The sequence below is a fragment of the Lontra canadensis genome, unplaced genomic scaffold (genome assembly GCF_010015895.1).
Source record: "Lontra canadensis isolate GAN:19392208 unplaced genomic scaffold, GSC_riverotter_1.0 scaffold98, whole genome shotgun sequence".
Classification (NCBI taxonomy): domain Eukaryota; kingdom Metazoa; phylum Chordata; class Mammalia; order Carnivora; family Mustelidae; genus Lontra; species Lontra canadensis.
The window spans coordinates 4,884,250-4,897,447 of record NW_022631092.1 but is presented as its reverse complement, the minus strand read 5'-3'; the positions used below and the strand labels follow the sequence as shown (position 1 = coordinate 4,897,447).

The following is a 13,198-nucleotide window of genomic DNA, read 5'->3' as shown; positions in this document are numbered from 1 at the left end:
AATATAATATTATGATATAATTATCATACTATATTATAATATCATAATATAATAATTATCATGATATAATACTATAATAATATAATATAACAATTAATAATATAATAATTATAATAATATGTTATATGTAATATATATCATATATTATACAGAAATATTATATATTATATACTATACTACAAAGAGGAACTTACTCTCAAAGTAAGTCTACAACTTGACTGAAGGCCTAGCATTAAAATATCTAAAGAAGAAGTAACATGGAGCACATTGGGAGATGGGGAGGAGAGTGAGTTGGGGGAAATCTGAGGAGAAGACAAACCATGAGAGACTGTGAACTCTGGGAAACAAACTGAGGGTTTTGGAGGGAGGCAGGGGGTGTTGCGTGAGCCTGGTGGTGGGTATTAAGGAGGGCACGTATTGTGTGGAGCACTGGGTGTAGTGCATAAACAATGAATTTTGGAACACACACAAAAAAATTAATTTAATTTTTAAAAAAAGGGAACATACCAACCCAGTCAGAAGACAGTCACTACAAGTAGAGACGGAGAGGGACTGGGACTGATGGTGTCTCTCTCTCCCTGTGGCATCCAGCCTCACAGCAGACAGAGCGATTGGAGCTTAGACTCTCACGAGCCTGTGACCGGCCAGTAAGATCTGCTACCGCATCCAGCCTGCTCTGTTTCGATGCCTAAGTGACCTGATGACCCTAAATTATGTACTCATATGAACGTGACCTCAAAGAGAGTGCCCTGATCAAAGAACGCGCATATCTGATACACAGGATAGTAACTGCACAATCACGGGCTGACATTCCTGTTTTTATACGTCAGTCCCTTCTGAGTCAGGATAGGTATGTCTCCTAAACACCCATTCATCCTGATTATACAAATCAGAATGTGAACCTACACAGGGGAGCTCCAGACCTTGGAAAATGGTTACCCCTCTGAGATCCAGTCATTGTGTGGGGTCTTGCCAGGGATTAGCCTGTCTTAACTTCTTGCCTTCCTTTAATTGGAAGGACTGGAATGGAATGACTGGAAAAATTAAAGGCAACGTGTGCTAATATGGAGCATAGCAGGTACTCAATCAAAGACATAAGCCCTATAACGTTATAAGGATTCAGCCCCACCCCTTGGATATATATGCCCTTAGCTTTTGGTCCGTCTCATGCAAGCCTTCTACCTTGTCCCTACAGCTAACTGTGAAACCGCAGAGGTAGGCATCACGCTGGTCCTCCACTCCCACTGAAGGTTCACATATAACCAGCTCTTCCAAACACACACTGGAAAAAAAAGCAACTTACTGAAAATGGTGATAGAAGCATTGTGTTAATTGCAAGTGCACAAGAATCAACCCAGATCCTTTGATGTGGATTTAGATTTAAGTGATGTGTCACAGGCAGAAGTTGTGAAAGTTGCTAATCTCAGTTTATATTAAATAGTTTCCACATTTATAAACAGGTATTAAAGGCCTACAAGCCCTGTACTCCATAAACAATGTACCCACCTGTGAAATGATTCTGCTCTATCCCACTGGAAGAAAATACCAAGGTGGCATTTGAGAGCCAGAGAATCCCATATGCTCAAGGTCAAATGGAAAATGAAGGTTATCCAGCTAAACCCCCAAGAAAGGCTGGCACCCCCATTCTCTACATTTCTTCCGAGTAGTTGTCCAATGCTTGGACATCATCAATGAGTGGGAACGCAGCACCTCTAAAAACCCAGAGCAAAGATGCCTACATTGAAAACAGAGCAGTCTGGCCCCTGAAGAGTGACAGTCTGAAGAATTTGACTGTTGTGAACAGAGATCTCTTTGAGACGATCTCTCTCTGTCACTTCTACCCGGTTTGGATTCAGACCTTCACACCCTTCCAGGCTACAGCCCATCCAAGAGTTGAGCATCCTGTGAACTACCCAATTCTTCCTCACACCACCACAGACAATACCCACTCGTGCCTTGTAGACACCTACACTCTGTTCGGTGCCCCAGGAAGTGTCTGACTTTAGGCTTGTCAGGACCTCTAACTTCACCTACCACTGTCCAGTCTCCTCAGCTCTCATTCCGGCACTTGTTCCTTCCAGGTCTCTGAGTACTCCCTCCCCATTGGGTTCTTTGCTCCTCTACTAACCTCCCTCAGACATGATTAATCCCACTGTTGGTGGGACTCTTGGTTCATGGTCAGTTAAGTCCCTGGCATTCTTACTCTTACATAGGATAGTCCCTCCACCTTCAGGGCTCAGCCCAGACCTGCCTCCTTCCTGTGGACACAACTTCCATGTCAGACCTGTCAGGTGGAAGCTGCCCATTCTCTCGTATTCAGGGTGATGTAGGGGTAGAGGCAGGAGAGTTATCTTAGTTCTTACTCTCCTGCTTCCTGACCAACAGTCTTCTGTCTGTTTAGATAGAAACCTGAATGGTGAAAGGAAGAGAATGTTCCTTTCCCAGAGAAAGATAGCAGTGAGTACAAAGGACCTGAGGAAGGAGACTGACCTCAATCTAAATCCTTTTTATGCCCTTTTACAGCTGTCTCCTACCACCTTCTTAGTCATGCCCCCTCACTCATGAGGGACTTCAGAGCCTAGGTCACTGTGCATCTTTCTATCCCTAACCCTACTTATCCTGCCCCATCTTGAATAATTTCTATGTCAATGTAGACGATGCTTTCAGAAATACTGTTGTAAGGTCCTCGACCACCTTGATCTTTGCCAACAGGCCACTCTGGTAATGCATTCCTATGGCCATATCCAAATCACAAACTCTTGCCTAGAATATGGGAAGATCTTCCTAACTGATCTTCTTTTTCCACCCTTGTCCTCCCTTGTGCATTCCTCACACAGCCTCCAAAATGACCCTTATGAGAGGCAACTCAGATCATGTCACTACTTTGCTCAAAACTCTCCATTGGATTGCTGAGAATAAACTCCAGAGAATTTACAATGACTGACCAGACCCAACCACATCTGGCCTCTTGGCACCAACCTGAGTACACCTCCCACCTCTCTCCTCCTTATAGGAAAGAGCAGGCTCCTGTCTCAGTCTCTTTGCACGTACCACTTTCTTTCCCTGGAACACTCTCTCCATTCTTTCAGGTTCCTATGTAAATGTCACTTTATCAGGAAGGTTTTCCTTGTGATTCTATCATCTTGCCCAGCCCAACTGGCCCCATCATCTCAACTGCTTAACTCAACTTTACTTCTCTTCCCAGCACTTTTACCACAGGATCAATTGTTGCTTGGTTTGTTGAAGTTATATGCTCGTTAGCTGAAGCCTCCTGCCACCAGTAGAACATAAGCCACATGCGGGCAGAGACTTTTGTCCTCTGCTCTAACAACAACACCTCAAACAATGCCTGGCTCATAAATGGTTCATCCAACAATTGGTGGAGGAGTAAATAAATAAACTCCAATATACCACACCTACCTCATACTCTTATTTCCACTAAACCTACTCTTTGACTTTATGGACAGTGTCCATTCCTTGGCAGTTAAATGAAACCACAACAATGATAACAAGTGAAAATTAATGTAGTGCTTAGTTTAGTGCCCAACATAGGTCTTCTTCATGCATTATTTGTTTTAACCTATATGGCTAATATTCTCATTACTTCCACCATACAGTTTGGGAACTAGCTTCTAGTCCAGCCTCCATCCAAGGGACACTTACTCATTCTTTTTTTTCAAGATTTATTTATTTACTTGTGAGAGAGTACACATGGGAGAGAAAGTGAGGGGAGTGGATGGACAGGGAGAGAGAGTCTTTAAGCAGACTCTGAACACAGAACCTGATGTGGGGCTCGATCCCACTACCTTGAGATCAGGACCCGAGCCAAAACCAAGAGTCCAATGGTCAACCAACTGCACCACCCAGGTGCCCCTACACTTACCCATTCTTTAGCAACAGCTTCCTATCGTCTCCCCTCAGCGTCCATTGTCCCCACCCTGAAAATCATCTCAATCTTCTACCAGTTTAACAGCTCATTTCTCTACTCCTACTGGTTCAATGCTTAGCTCTGCTGAACTGAAGAGGAGAAAAAAAATGTAGATTGGTCCCTAGCGTTTATGGTCTCTGTGTGACACAAAATTTTACATGTCAGCTTGGTTAGGCTACAGGTACCTAGGTATATAATTGAATACTAACCTAGGTGTGGCTGTAAAGGTATTTTGCAGATGTGATTAATATCTGTAATCAGTTGGCTTTAAGTAAAGATGGTTTTTATCAGTAATGTTGGTAAGTTTCATTCAATCAGTGGGAATGCTTTAAAAGCAAAGCTGAGGTTTCCCTGAAGAAGAAATTCTGCCTCAGGATAGCATCTATTCCTGTCTGAGAGTTTTCCTTCTACAGGCGTGCCCTACAGATTTCAGACGTGCCAATTTCCACAGCTGCATAAAGCAACTCATTGAAATAAATCTGTATGTGTACACACACACATCCACGTCCACCCTACTGGTTCTGGTTCTCTGGAGAACCCTGACTGATAGAGTTTCCAGTCTCAGTTGGGCCTCCAATATCATTTAACAGTACTTTTTATCATCCCTGGTCACCTATGCCTCTCATTCCTCAAACCCTCAATTAGTTAATTCTTCAAGCTCCTCACTCTGCCCTACTCTCTTTTAGCAGGTCACTTTATTTTTTTACTTCATGAAGACAATGAAGGCTGATAGGTCTGAACTTCAAATTCCAACCTCACACGTATAAAAGTCTCTCTGCTTGCAGTCACCCTTGCCCTTTTCTCTCAGCACTGACCATAATTCCCAGAAGGGACATCCACAGGTACCGTGTGACATTACTTCTCTCCTCACCACAAGAGGGGATGCCCAATCCTTGAGAAACTAAACTAGACATTAGTTATTTTTCCCAGCACAGCATTTTTCCCTCCTCTGGAAGAATCATTTCTCCCTTTCCATTTGGATTGGTCAAGGTTGCTACCTTGCTGCCTCAATCCCAGGACCATGAGATCAAAAGTAGCTCAGGTTGAGTCCTTCTTCATACACTGCACGCCCCTTAACAAGTGACTGGTCTACGAGATTGGCATAGGATGTAAATTGGGCCAAACAGGGCCATTTTCAGTAGTGTTTTTATACTGAACGATGGATGGGAAGTCTTATTCCTCAGGCCTCACTCTGAGCTGTAAGGATGTGAGTTTAGATCTACCAGTGGCCCTATAAACCATATCATGACGAACATAAGTTTAACAGATGGGCAGAGGGGAGGAAGGAAAGAGAGTCTTGATCATATTGTTTGAGTCTCGGAAATCCCTTCAGGGAGCTCTATCCTTGGACTTCCCAGTTCAGTGAGCCAATACACATGATTCCTAATTTAATCTGTGCATCTGTCACTTGCATACCAAAGTCTTGAATACTATAGGAATAGATTTTCCAGAAATTTGGAACAAGAACCCTAAAAGACTCTACCAGTCATCTGGGGAGACCTGGGGCCAGAATCAATGACATGTCACATGTTTTAACAATATGGTAAAGAGCACTGCTGAGTCTGCAGTCCCCACAAGCAGACACCAGAGCCTAGCTCTGTAGGACCACCAGCCTACAGTAAGCAACTCTAGTCCTGAGGGGGTCAGATGGACACCAGGCATCTACTAACCACCAGGGCTGTGATTTTCCACACCAAAGTCAAGACCTGTTCTACCAGAGGTGAAAGGGAACAGGGGCTGGTACTTAGAGCCATTGGAGGGAATGGGGATGGGGGTGATGGATCGGGGAATTAATTATTTAAAAATCAGCCTTTTGGGGTACCTGGATGGTTCAGTCAGTTAAGCGTCTCACTCTTGATTTCAGCTCAGGTCATGATCTCAGGGTAATGGGATCGAGCCCCGAGTCAGGCTCTGTGCTCAGTGTGGAGTCTACTTGAGATTGTCTCTCTCCTTCTCCCTCTCCCTCTGCCCTTTCCCCAACTCATGTGGGCATGTGTGTGTGTGAGCACTCTCGAAATAAATAAAATCTTTAAAAAAATTAAAAATAAAAGCCAGCATTAAAACATATGGATATTTTAATTCAAAAATTTTCATAGATCATATAATTTTTATTCTTCTTCTTTTTTTTTTAAGATTTACTTATTTATTTGAGAGAGAGAGAGAGACCAATGAGATCAGGACCTGAGCTGAAATGAAAAATCAAATGCCTAATGGACTGAGTAACCCAGGTGCCCCCAGATCATAAAACTTTTAGAAGAGTTTATTTTACTATAGTTTTCTAAGATGTTGCCACTGGGGGAAATCAGATTAGGGGTATATGGATCTCTGTATTATTTTCTACAAATGTATCTATAACGATCTCCCATAGAAGGGGACATACAAACAAGAATCAATTGTAATAGAACAAAAGTGGAAAAAGCAGGAAAACATCTTGTATTTCTATCTTCATTTAATGGCACCAACAGCTATCATAAGAGCCTACTTAGAATCTTCAGTCTGTCTTGTCCTCTTACTCTCCCTAACCTCTTTGCTCTGTCCCTAATCCTTTCAATTTCACTTCTAACATCTCTCTGAACTCAGTCCTCCCACTACTATTGCCATATTCACTCCCTTCCTTCAAGCTCATCTTCTACCACTCACACGGTTGTGACAATGCATTTGTGGATCCCCCCCAACCTCTATTTCCTCTAAATACCAGAATTCTCTTTCCCAAATACAATCTTATCAAGTCACACTGATTAAAGTCCCCCAGAAGCTCCCTACTACCAAGATCACAAACATCGTTACTAAGGTATCCACCTATCTTTGTATATTTATATGCATTCTTACTGGTATCAGATGTGTTCTTTCCTCCTGGGAACGATTATCCAGCAAGATTCAGTTCAAATGCCCATTCTACTGTTAAGTCTTCCTGGCACCCTCAGGCAAAATTAGATGCCCTCTCTAATCTCTGGACAGTTATGTTTTTATGATTATTGGTGCAGGAATTGCTTTTCCTCCATCCCCAGTGAAGTGCCTGGAACACGGTAGGTGCCATGAATAGCTTGTTGAATGACTGGTGTCAGGAAGAAGCTCTAAAACCTTTAAGAACACCATTGACCAAAATACCAAGGGTTTGCTGAGTACCCTCACTTGCTCTCTCTCTCTCTCTCTCTCTTTTTTTTTTCATTATAATATTACACACTAGGGTAGTATTCTAATCGGCAGGCATCTAACTTCATTATGAAAAAAATGAGAAGAGTCACTCTTTGTAAATTTTCCTTTATGTCAATTTGATTGAACACGTGCATTTTAACATTAAGGCACATGCAACAACTTTGTATTTTAAGTCCCTTTACAAACACTACTGCAAGAATCAATTCCTTTAAAAGAAATGCTATTTATCCTGTGGGGAGCCATAGAGGGAGAGTGTGTATATATTTGGCCGGTCTGATTTATTGGGTGTTTTGTCTAGCAGTGCTTCTCAAACTAATTAAACTGTATACAAATTAACTGGGGAATCTTGCTAATAGGATGATGTTGATTCAGGAGATGTGGGGTTATTTCATGGTTCTACTCATCTAACAAGCTCCTAGGTGAGGCTGATACCAGGGGCCCCTGGGCCATGCTGTGAGTAGTGAGGCTCTACAGGGGCCTCCATGATAGAAGTGGCAGCTCCAGGGCCCCCAAACATGAAAGCAAGGCATAGCTAGTAGGACAGTTTCTCTTTTTGTCCAGAGACCCACACAGATATCTCCAGTTATATGCCATCATTTAGCTAGTTAGAAGACAGAAGAAATCATATTCTTAGCTTGGTACACTTTGATATGATCTAAATTCTAAAATTTTACCATCTGATATAAAATGCTAAACAAGAATATGCCAATTAAAATGGCCCTTTCTTTAAAAATACTGGTGCTGAAGGCCAACTTATAACTTGCTTTAGGAACTGCTAAATGCCTAATTAACAATGATTTAAGTGGCATTTTCAGCTGTTTCCATTTGAAATTTCAGAGACTGAGGTTGATTGCTTTCTCGAGGTGGGTGGGCATCGGTTATAGATTTGGATTTTTATTTATTCTTAGTTTTCCAGAATGAAGTGAAAATTACATCAAAACACCCTTGGCTCTGAGGAAATTTTCTTTTAAGCTAGAAAACTGAGCTCTACAAAGCACATGTCTTTTCAGAGACTTCAAATTAGTCTTAACAGAAGCAGGGATCCCAAATGTTAACAGCTATAAGCACAGAAAGATAATAGAAAATCAAACTTACAGAATGAGCTGAAGCACCCATTCATGACACTTAGTTCAATAAAATACACACATACCAGCCACCAGTAAATACGGCAACATAGATGTATTTACTGGTATAGATATTTATGATGTATTAAGTGAAGAAATCAGATTTGATTACATTTAGTATGGTCCTATTTCTGGGAAAAAGTATAAAATGTATGCTAGAGTAACACTAAATTATTAATATTAGGATTTTTGGTAATGGTATTATAGAATAAGTTATATTATATATTACATACATAGAATAGGTTATATTATATAATATATATTTATTACAGAATAGGTTATATTGTATATTGTATATATATATATATATAATAGAATAGGTTTCTTTTTTCCAAAGTCAGCATTTTTTAAAAATCTTATCTATAATGGGCCTAAGTTCACATATCCCTAGACTAAACAAGAATGCAAAGTTAAAATGCTAGAAAACAGCATCTTTGTTTATTGTGGAAAAATATAAATATAGGAATATATATATATATGTATATATATATTCCTGTATATATTCCTATATGTATATAGGAATATATATATATACACACATATATATGTATATATATAAAGAGATAGAGAGCACGTGAGAGGACAAGATAGACTGAATATAAATATAAATATAGGTCCTAAAGCTGACCAGGGGTTTAATGTATTAGTGGAGAGTAGTAAATGCTCAACATAACTTGGCATCAGGGAAATACAAATCAAAACCACAATGAAATACCACCTCACACTGGTCAGAATGGCTGAAATTAATGAGTCAGGAAACAGCAGGTGTTGGCGAGGATGTGGAGAAAGGGGAGCCCTTTTACACTGTAGAAAGCTGCTACAGCCACTCTGGAAAACAGTATGGGGTTTCCTCAAAAAAATTAAAAATACAGCCACCCTACAACCTAGTGACTACACTATTAATCATTTACCCAAAGGCTACAAAACTACAAAAGGATACAAATCACAAAAGTGATTTGAACCCCAATGTTTATAGCAGCAATGTCCCCAACAGCCCAAATATGGAAAGAGTCCAAATGTCTATTGACAAATGATGAATGGATCATGAAAATGTATATATATATACACACACACATACACACACACAATGAAATATTACTCAGCAATCAAAATATTGAAATCTTACCATTTGCAACAACATGGATGGAACTAGAACGTATTATACTAAGTGACATAAGTCAATCAGAGAAAGACAATTATCATACGATCTCTCTCATATGTGGAATTTTAAGAAACAAAACAGGATCATAGGGGAAGGGAGGGAAAAATAAAATAAGATGAAATCAGAGAGGGAGACAAACCATAAGAGACTATTAATATAGGATACAAACTGAGGGTTGCTGGAGGCGAGGTGATGGGGTTATGACAACTGGGTGATGGGCATAAAGGAGGGCGTGTGATGTAATGTGCCCTGGGTGTTATATACAACTGATGATTCACTGAAATCTACCTCTGAAATTAATAATACACTGTATGTTAATTAATTGAATTTTAATAAAAATTTTCAAAGATTTTATTTATTTGGGGGGGCAGGGCAGAGGGAGTGGGAGAGAGAATCCTCAAGCAGACTCCCCAGTGAGCTGGGAGCCAGATGCAAGGCTCAATCTCAGGACCCTGAAATCATGACCTGAGCTGAAATCAAGAATTGGCTGCTTAACTGACTGAACCACCCAGGAACCCAACATTGAACCTGTCTTTAATTATGATTCCCGTCATGTCCTAATGAACAAATAGGGGTTCTGAGACTTGCCACCCAAACTAGGTAAATTTCTAATGTTATGGAAAAGTAAATACTTTTGTGGCAATTCTGACAGATTTGAAGGTCTGGGTCAAGGCCTTGAGGGATGTTGAATTCCTCAGGCTTGCTATCATCCATTTGTTCCACACAAACTATGGTCTTTCCCTCCTTACTTGAGTTGTGTGTCAGGTGTGGCAACTGGAGTTCATAGAGGGGCTGGTGGGTGATTTACAGGTCAGAGGCTCTTAATCTGGGCTCCATGAATCAGGTGCAGGGGAGAGGTCTATGAATTGCACCAGAAATTAAATGTAAAATACTATACATCTATGTATACTGATGATTTGTAGAAATCAGAATCCACGTTCTTCATCAGATTCCTGAAGTATGAAGTGCCTTAAAAAGTATCACGAAAAAAAAAAAAAGTATCACGAATTACTGATGTGCAACTTTTCACAAGCAGGAAAAAAGTTTCAGCACATCTATGTTTCTTATATGTATTATAAGAAATATAAAATTATTTTATGTAGCCAAGTCAAACACACAAAACTAAACAAGACCTCACACAACACGAAAGGAAAAACCAAAACCTCTAAAGGACAAAAAATCCATTCTCTTGTTACCTGTTGCAAATTGGACCCCTGTCTTCTCAGTAACTTGTCTTAGTTGTTTAGTGAAAAAAATCTCAATAATAAATATAAGTCGAATGGCTCCCCAAAACTTTGTTACAAAGTGCTCTGATGTATTTGCCACATCTAATTTGCTTTTCTCTCTCTTCTTGCAGGCATCTTCTGGAGTGTTTCTCAAACTTCAAGCTTGCCCAGAATAATCCACAAGGCATATTAACCACACAGATTCCTGGGCCTTACCCCCAGAGGTCTGGTGTGTGGCCCAATGAGTGACATTTTTTTTTTTACAAGCTTCCTAAATGATTCTGATGCAGATGGTCTTCCCACCATACATGGCGTAGAACAGGCTTAATAAAAACCTTGCTTCCATTGCAAAAAGTTCCTTCTGGATGGACTGAAGCAATTACTTTTCCCTCAGGTGTAAGCCACCTTCCCTTCTGACTCTGGGAGGTCTGGTCTTCTAAACTGTCCTTTTCCATTACTAGACTGGGTAGTGTCACCTATCCCAGCCGGTCCAAGCTTCCTAGGCTGTGTCTGCACGAATGTCCTTTACATGGGCTACACCAACGTGAACCAGAACCAATACGCATCCTCATCAGAGACAGTACTTAACACATTCATTAGACGTTGAACACAGACTTCTTCTTACCAGGGACAGGGACTAATGACTCTAATGAATGAGCACTTTAATTCAGTCTAATAGAAGTGACAATCAGAGGTGTGGTCAAGACCCAACTAATGAGTCTGCTAATTGAGCTTCACGGCTACGTTTCAGTTTGGTTTTAAATCATTACCAGAATCTTCTTAAGAGAGTAAGTTATGTGCAGATGCTAAAGCCAGAAGCCCAGGTTTCTATGTTGTTATATTACTGCCTTTCCTAGTAAAAACTGGGAAGAATAGCTCAGAATTTTTCTTTCTATGGTTGATAGTCTGATCATTTGTTTCCCAAGCTCACAGTGAAGACTAATGAGAAAATTTCACCAACAAATTTGAACTCTTGAAGGGAAAGTCTGTATAGAATTCTAAGGAGTTTTAATTAGCATGCAGTTAAACCTCATTAATTTGGATTCCACAAACATAAAATTTGTTATAATTTGTTCAAAAAAACCCACAGTAAAGTTAGTCTTTGTGGTACAAAGAGAGGCCTTTTTAAGTAAATTAATGAGATAAATAAAACTACTCAGGAAACATTTAATCATCATCATTACTGTTTTGGAGCTGAAAAGAAGCTTGGAGATCTTTTAGCTGAGGTGACTGATTCTCAGTTGCATGCATAGTAAACAAAACCAGCCCTTAAGTCTCCTCTCTTCCAGTCCAACTCTCTCATCACCCTAGTGATTATGATTGATAATATTCCTATTAGATGTATATCTTATTATACTCAATAAATATTAGCCAGTTACCAAGAACCCAGATTTTTTCCTGGAGTACTTGGTGGCATAAGGGTTACCGAATCCATTTGACTTTTCTTTTTGCAAATTCACCCTCCCTTTCTACAATACAGGTGATAATCCCGGTATACTGGTCACATAACCCTTCAACTTAACTGCAGCTCATCAAAGAGGTTCCATTTTATAGTAGTGAGGGTTCTTGAATCATGTTGACTCTATGAAGGTATGAACTGGATGTGTCCCACCCTGCATTGTATCTTGGGGTCTTCTGGAGATGTGGCAAACGTTACTGCTGAAATCTTTCATAAGGAAAATGTAACACTCATGACACTCATGGCATAACACTCATGGCACTCACAACAGTTTCAAGGGTTCAAGTAGAAGCTAAGAAGTGTACAAGAGGGCATTCTCCAGAAGGCAAGTGGCCTGGATACCAGGATGGCCCATAAGGTGCCATTGGTCTATTCCCTGGTGTGGGATGTGGTCCTCAGCCTTCTAGACTCAAAACCCGGGTTATTACAGGCAGACAAGATCCCTATCTTGAAGGTGGGGATAAAGGACTTCCATCAACTAAGTTCAGAGCTGCTGAGTCATGAAATCTTGTATGTAAATATATTAACTAAAACGGCAATCAGACTCCAAGGTTCATACCGGTAGAGCCTATCACTCTATTCTAAATTCTATGGGAGTCAAAACTAACCAGCAGATTGCTCAGTGATATGAAAGCAGAGTAAGAGTAATTCGTAATACATTTCAATGGCATGTCCACAACAGAGATGGAGTGGACATATTACCCGCCTACTTCACATCCAACCTCTCCTCCTCCTTGTCAGCACTTCTACCATGTGGAGCTGCAAACAAATATGTTTAATGGAACTCACCCCAGTTACAAGGCAGGGTTCTTCCTGGCTTAAGCCAATTAGCACACAGCACTCCTCTTGCTAACATAATTGGACATGAGGTCAGTATGGAATCAAAACTTGCCCAGTGAACCTCAAGAATTTTTACTTTTTTATGGAGAAAATACATGCTTTCCGTCTACCACATCACCTGTTCATGATGGTGTGTGGCTGAACATAAAAGTAAATTCAACTATACAATGATTTACATAAATTAGGTGTCTTCCTCCTATCTTTGCCCCTCCAATAAGTAATAAAAAGAAAAGTAGTTGTAGGTAACCACCGTCATTTGTTCAGACTCTTAAAAAAGTCAGAACTAAGGTTTTTCAATTGTCC

General features: G+C 40.3%; 1 protein-coding gene across 14 annotated transcripts in view; it reads right to left on the bottom strand.

The window, feature by feature from the left end:
• RGS6 (regulator of G protein signaling 6) overlaps positions 1-13,198 on the bottom strand; it is a 542,966-nt gene that overhangs the window by 259,413 nt on the left and 270,355 nt on the right. The window lies entirely within an intron of this gene.